At 41.9% G+C, this 8040-nt stretch overlaps 1 pseudogene; it reads left to right on the forward strand.

Annotated features, from left to right (window-relative positions):
- The first annotated feature begins 222 nt into the window (after positions 1–222).
- Positions 223–2454, forward strand: LOC120785071 (annotated as a pseudogene).
- The last annotated feature ends 5586 nt before the right edge of the window (positions 2455–8040 follow it).

Genomic DNA, 8040 nt, shown 5'->3' on the forward strand with positions numbered 1-8040 from the left:
TGTACAAACTGAAATCGATCTGATACAGTCCTGGTTGAAATTATTGGCACCCCTTAATTCTAAGTACAGAATTTAGACTAGCTTTAGAAATAAATGCAAATTAAACAATTTTGTATAACTAAAATATTTTAATAAAATATCTAAGGTTACTGAACTAAAGAAAATAAAAAATACAAAAATTTGCATAATAATGAAATAACACAAACACAGAATGTACCCAAGATGCAGTTATTGGCACTAATATGTGTTTGGCTGGCTGCTGACCAGTGGAGGCTGGTGGAGGGTGTCTGGATACCCAAGGAGGAGGACTCAACCAAGCTGGAGTAGGTCAGTTCCATCTCATTGCTCAGTGTGGAGGGAAAGATCATCTTCAGTTTCCTATCCAGAAGGATGCCAATATTCCTCCTAAAGAATGCCTATATTTACATCTCGGTCAGGAAAGTGGCATACCTGGAGTTACAGGCTGCATTGAAATATCAGAGTTGTCATCCAGCTGATCAGGTAGGCCTGTGAAGGAAAGGGAGACCTGGTGGTGCTTTGTCCTGACCTCGCTAATGCATACGGGTCAGTACCTCACAAGCTAGTGGAGACTACCATGGAGCGACACCACGTTTCAAGGACCTCATCCTGAACTAATACGGGAACTTCAGGCTCAGAGTAACTTCTGGGGACACAATATCAGACTGGCATCGGCTTGAAAAAGGGATCATAATTGGGTATACAGTCTTAATTACTCTCTTTGCCTTTGCCATTAACATGGTGGTCAAGGCAGCTGCAGTGCTGTGTAGAGGCCCCCTGTCTAAGTCTGGCTTTCAGCAGCCCCCCCATCAGAGCCTACATGGACGACCTAACTGTCACCAAACACATCAGTGCCATGGTGTCTCCTCCAGGGCCTGGAAAAGCTCATCTCGTGGGCAAGGATGATTTTCAAACCAATCAAGTCCAGGGCCATGGTGTTGAAGAAAGGGAAAGGGGTGGACAAGTTTTGCTTCTTTTAGATAGCATTGCAGTCCCATCCATCATCGAGAGACCAGTCAAGAGCCTAGGCAAGGTCTTTGACTATAGCCTCAGGTATGCAACTGCAATCCAAGCAAGTTCCATCAAGGAGTCTGTCTTGCCCGGCAGGTTCAAGGCTTGTATCTACCAACATGGTATCCTGCTCGAGTCCTCTGGCCTCTGCTGGTGCATGAGGTAACACTGTTAACAGTCAAGACACTGGAGAGGAAGACCAACAGCTAACTCCGCAGATGGCTGGGTCTGCCACGTAGCTTGAGCAGTGCAGCACTGTACGAGAGGACCAATAAACTCCAGCTCTCGATCAGTAGCATCAACAAAGAGTTCAGGGTTTCCCGCACAAGAGAGTCTTTGCTTTATCAGGATTCCAGGGACTCCAGAGTGTCTTCAGCAGGCATTGTCGTGCGAACAGGCAGGAAGTTGGGAGCCTAGGAAAGGCCTGAAGATTGCTAAATCTTGGCTGAGACACAGGGCTGTGGTGGGTAACAGGATGGGCAGGGCCGGGAGCTGTCCCACAACCTCGCTATGACAAGTCCAATGGCAAGGACAGATGCCGTCTGGTCCTGGAGGAGGTGGGGGCAGGAATTGAGGAGGAACGGACCAGCAGGATGGTGGGCATGTGGCAGTAGGGAGCATGGACTAGGTGGAAGGATGCGCTGGAGCAGAAGATAACCTGGTCTGATATCTGGGAGGCGGAACCCCAGCTAACCAAGTTCATGGTCCAAGCTGTGTATGATGTCCTACACAGCCCAACAAATCTCCACATCTGGGGCAAGAGTGATACTCCAGCATGTCCTCGGTGCCCCAGGAAAGGTTCCCTGAAGCACATCCTCAGAAGCTGCCCGACAGCCCTGGGTGAGGGCCACTACCGCTGCTGACATGACCAGGTGCTGAAGCTGGTTGTAGAGGCCATCTTCAAGGCCGTGGCTAACATCAAGCACGTACACAGTCAGAGGAACATTGCCCAGTAGAGCAGCCGGTCTGCTCACCTCTACATTGGACTGGCAGCTGCGAGTGGACTTGATGAGGCAGCTCAAGTTCCCAGACCACATTATAACAACTTCTTTGAGGCCAGATGTGGTGCTAACATCAGCCTCTACAAAGCAGGTGCTCACTATAGAGCTGACAGTTCTCTGGGGGACCGCATAGAGGAAGCAAATAAGGGGAAGCAGTCCAACTACCAGGAGATGATTGAGCAGTCCTGGTTGAGAATTTGGAAGGCTCGCTGTGAGCCTGTTGAAGTGGGATATAGAGGCTTTGCTGGCCTTCTTCATCCTACTTGGCATCACTGGGGCTTCAAAGAGTTAGGCCATCAAGTCCACCATGGAAGCTGCAGAGAGGGCCTCCAGATGGCTTTGAATCAGGAGGAGTGATCCGTGGGCCAGTGCTGCTGGGACACAGCCCTCACTAAGTCGCCTGAGCGAGGGTGTATTATGTTGAAAGACCCGAAACACCCCATGACCTCAGGAAACATCACTGATAATGTGTTCCAGAGCATCCTAGGATGTATCTTTCAGCCGGTTGCAGAACTTTTGCCAGCAATGACTCTGAACGTTTCTTGTAGCCATCTATAAGCTTCTTGCACCTTTCTGCTGGTAGTGTCTGCCACTTCTCCATTGCTTTGCAAGAGTCCTTTCAGCAATGGATGATTTCAGCTCTCTCCAAAGGATTTCAATGGGATTTAGATCAGAACTCATTGCTGGCCAGTTTAAAACAGTCAATCTTTTCCTCTTTAAACCATTGTTCTGTTCTGCTGTGCTGCTGGATGTGTGCTTTGATTCGAGCTGTTGAAACAGGCATTGGCGATTGACTTGTAGCCTTTGGAATTGTTACGTTTTTTGATAATAGCATTTCTGATGCTCTCAGACAGCTGTCTTGTCTTTGCCGTTGTGAAAAACAATCAGCCCCTTTTTATACAGTGAAACCATCATTCGTTGGTTAATTCAGGTCATGTGAACATTGGTCATGTGAACACCTTCGTTTGATGCAATTAGAAGGTAATTTGTAACTTTCACCAGTTCTGTCTCTGTGCAATGGCGCACTCTAAATCATGACTGAAAATCCTCAAATAAACTATCATCATGTAAAAAGTCACACAAGTGGTCGGCGACTACTCTTCTCAAGGATTTTGGAGAGAATGAGACTGAATCTTGATCAAGAGTAAGCTTTTTAGTAGGAGGTTTAATTACAGCCTGTTAATAAAGACAGATTGATTTTATCAAGTGGAGAGACTGATTTTTTCAAGTGGAGAAGTGGGTAAAAGGGTAAAAATTCCTTAAGCAGCCTAGTTGGAATGGGTCTAAGAGAAAGGTTGATGGTTTAGATAAAGAAATTGTTGAAGTTAGATGCTGAAGGTGGATGGGAGAAAAACAATCTAAATGTATATCAGGTTTTTACAGCTGTTTCTAAGGTGCTCATATTTGAAGATAAATTGGTGGCGGTGAATTTTGTCTCTAATAGTTAGAATTTTGCCATTAAAGAAGCCCGTATAGTCATTACTACTGAGAACAATATGCGATAGGCCACTGTTTTAACCATACCCTCGAACAAGGTTAAAACAGTGAGTGAGTTTATTTATACTCCGAGAGAAGCCAATTGAGTCTAATAATGAGATAAACACAGTTCTAAGGCTATCATTTTTCACGTCCACATCAATAATAAAATCACCCACAATAGTTACTTTGCCTGTACTAAGGACTAAACTTGATTAAAACTCTGAGAATTCAGATAAAAATTCAGTCAGGAGTACGGTACACATAGGATTGGCTGTAATGTTTTCCAGGTTGGGTATTTGAGACTAAGAACAAGGTTTTCAAATGAATTATGATTGAGTTTGGGTTTAGGGTTGATTAATAGGCTTGAGTCGAAAATGGCTACAATTCCACGTCTTTGGCTGGTGCCTCGAGGAATGTGAGTATTAATATGACTGGGGGAAGTGAATTAATTCACAGCCAGGTTTCAGTAAGACAAAATAAATCAATATTATAATCTGATATTCTGATCATCTGACCATTTGCTAATTCAGCTTTAGATGGGAGTGATCTAATGTTTAAGAGTCCATTTTTAATTCTCCTATTTTGTTGTATTGCTGGTGGTCTTAATTTTTATTAGGTTTTTATGTAAAACTTCTCCTCTGTTTCCTTTTGATCTAAATAATTTAGCTGGTCGAGGGGTAGACACGGTCTCTGTGGGGTTTTTGGTCGGCTAACTGTTCTAATGGAAGCACATAGAAGCGTGTAGGACTGCAACTCTGCCTCTTGGTTTCAACTCTGGGTTGTCATGCTTCTGGTCTACAAATAAACTCCATCCAATTTGTAGATGTGAGAGCTGCTCCATCCAAAGTGGGATGTATGCCGTCTCTCCTAATCAGACCAGGTCTTTGCCAGAAAGTTTGCTAGTTATCTACAAAGCCCATATCGTTTGTTGGACACTGCCACAACAGCCAGCGGTCACTGGTCAGATATGGCATTGTGTTTGCACATGTACACACTGACTCTACATGAATTTTAGTGATCTCCAATTGCTGTATTCAGGTGTTGTTACTGCATGGGAAAACAATCTTGCTACATTTCCATTTATCCTTGACCAGCAGATTTAAACAGGATTCAATGTTGCCTGCTCTGGCCTCAGTTTACAGGATAAAACCTCAGCATAATGTCAGACCTAAATGTCATGTTTACTCTGTCCATTCCCCTTTGACAATCAGAAGATTTTCATGTCTTTTAATTCCATCTTGTTGTGTATATTATGTTGTGTAGTTTATCATGTACAGAGGTATTTATCTCTTTAGTGTGAAGATTAAATATATAACAATGTAATAAATAAATTCACGATAACATCTAGAGATCATAGGGGTTTCTCAATGATCTAAAATCATAATTCCTCTAAGAAAAGGAGTAATTAAATCTGAAAAGTTCACCCTGAAAACTCTTATGAGTTATGATCCAGTTAACTGTCAATAAACCTGTACTTTTGCAGGTTTGGGTGTAAGGACAGGTTGCTCTGACAACAGCTGCAGATAAATTTTAAGACAGCTTTGAAGAACTGACATGGCCAGATGTTTTAAATCCTGAACATTCAAATCAAGCTAATTCAGTAATCCATGAACAAAGAACAGGACCCTGTTCTTCGAATGTGGCTCACTAATTCAGGCTAAAATTCTATAATCAGGCTAAATTAATTCTGTTGACTCTCATCCAGCTGATTTGGTTCTTTGAATGCAGTTTGAGGATACTTTTCTCTGCTCCTTATTACGGCCCATAGTTGTATTTTATTGTTAACTGACATCTTGTGGACGTGTAAGACAGCATCAGCAAATGCCCAAAAACAATTTTTACATTCAAGCAATAAAGCCCTCTTGTGGCTGTAGTACTCCTGATGGGAGCAACGGAGGAAATCAAGTGACGTTATATAACGATAAAGTCCACACAAGGGGAAGGTCAGTGTGGATGGATGGGTTGGAAAAACATTAAAGTTAAACATGAGAGACCACTGTTTGTTTCCTGTTTCAAATTGATAGTCAGCATTGTTGCTTATGATAACCATGATGACAAAGGTCTTCTAACCTTGCAAAGTACTTATCCCTCAACCTAACCAGGTTGTTTTTGTTCCTAAACCTAACCAAAACCAAAACCTTTCCTATAGCATTGTCACATCATGAAAGGGTTAGTCATTTATTTTTCAAAAATTAATTGTAACAGTATCTATGGCATATCTCCTGCTGCCTTAGGGAGGAAAAGCACCTATGGGTCGTATCACAGGAAAGGGACACACCACCTGTATGGCCATTTAGGTAGTCGGACTTGAAGGTTTATTTGTTAATCCTGGATGAAGTTATCTTGAATAACAGTGTGCTCTTATTTTGACATAAAGGCTAAATGAGTAGAGCGTTGGAACCATGATCAGCATTCATATGACTGGCCTACTGCTTGTTTATGTGATTACAGTTATGTGAGCTAAGTGTGTTGGAAACCTTCCCAGCATGCACTGGGGCAATCATTTAATAGACATAAGCATTTTATGCATGTTTCTGCATTGTTATGGGTGTTATTTTGTTCCACATTGTGCTCCATAGTGTTTTCACCGTTTCCACACTTTCATCAGTGTTAAATATTAGTGTACAGATTTCAAATTGTTAACAACACACACACACACACACACACACACACACACACACACACACACACACACACACACACACACACACACACACACACACACACACACACACTCTCACATGTTGTACCTGCAGCACATTTCTAAGGTAAATATGCAGTTTTTGGTAGGATTTACCAGTGCACCAGTTATCTGTACCTTATCCTTTCCACAAATTAATTTATACTCAGTTCATTGTCAGAGCCTAGCGTTGGCATATAGCTGACACACACAGCTAAATGGTTCTCATCAGCACTATGAGATCCAATGTTGTCACAGTATCACTTTCAGTGAATGTTGGTTTCTGCATACTGCTTTATTGCAAGGAGGATACAGGAGCTTTACGTAAACAGACCTTCACATCAGTTGAGCACGTGAAAATTATGTACAAGTGTGTTGTGGTGCCTAAAGCCTAATTTTTCCTTACTCCAGCCAGAACTTGACCTTTATCACTGCTGTCACTCACTCACTCATTCAGATCTTCATTCACTAAGTGTACCCAACACAAGATGGGATTGTGAAGGAGGGACCCAAAATCCAAAACCTGATAAGCTGTGTGCCAGGTGGTGTGGCCAACTTCTCTAAGGGCTCTCAGAGAGCCCAACTGATGCTGGATTTTTGGGGCTGATGCAGATACTGATTTTTAGGGAGTAAAAAACTCCAATATCGATATATCGGCCGATATCCTTTTTTATATTTACATATATATATACATTTATGTTAGAGTTATATTGAAAAGAGAAAATGATGGGGTTGTTTTTTATTAACTTTCCAGCAATGTATTTTACACTGAATTACCCCAAGCATCTTATTCTGCATTATGTTCTTTAAAAAAAGTTTTCATATCGCGGCATATAGGCCAACATATACACTGATACGGATATATCAGTTATAGGCCAGTATTGGTCGGGTTTTCTGACAAAATATGGAAGGGATGGATCTAATGCATCAATATTAAGAATTAATCCTGACAGTAGCAGTGAATTCTGTGACACCTGTGGTGAGTCCTGGAAACATCAAGTGTTATATCAAGTGTTATATCATGATATAGACTGCACAGGGAGTGTTTTATTTACATGATAATCCACTAAGTTACTGTAGCTAATGAGCCACCAGATCTTCTTTCTAACACTCACTCAGTATTTTCTTTCTTGTGCTTTCACAAAATATTTTCAGCACACAAATTAAATCAGCATATTTCCATAGAATGACAGACAGTGCCAGAACCAATTCAATGTATTTCAATTCAATTTTATTTATGTAGCGCCAAATCGTAACAGAGGTTTTCTCAGGGCACTTTTTATATAAGGCAGGTCTAGACCGTACTCTTTATGGTTATATTTACAGAGACCCAACATTCCCCCATGAGCAAGCACTTGACGACACGGGCGAGGAAAAACTCCCTTTTAACAGGTTGAAACCCTGAACGGAAAATGGCTCAGGGTGCGCAACCGTCTGCCTTGACCGATTGGTTGAGGTTGGAGAAAGAAAGAGAGGTTGGTTGGAGAAAGAGTGAGAGAGAGTGAGAGAAAGGGATTGGGGGCAGGAGGGAGGAAAGAGAACATAGCACAATGCAGGTTCCATATAAAGATGTATAATAATAATATAAATAATAATACAACTACTAATTATTATATAATATATGATAATAATAATAATCAGACTAAATATAATAATAATGATAATAATAATTATATTGAAAAGAGAAAATGATGGGATGAAGCAGGATCATGGGGGGGGGGTTGCAGCAGACTCTGCAGCACCAGGGGCTGAAAAACCTGCAGAAAGTGGCAGGAGGAGAGAGGAGAGAGACGAGAAAGCACAAAAAACTACAGGAGAGAGAAGAAGTCAAGTTAGTGACAAAAAACAGGG

This window comes from Xiphias gladius, chromosome 23 (genome assembly GCF_016859285.1).
Source record: "Xiphias gladius isolate SHS-SW01 ecotype Sanya breed wild chromosome 23, ASM1685928v1, whole genome shotgun sequence".
Classification (NCBI taxonomy): Eukaryota; Metazoa; Chordata; class Actinopteri; order Istiophoriformes; family Xiphiidae; genus Xiphias; species Xiphias gladius.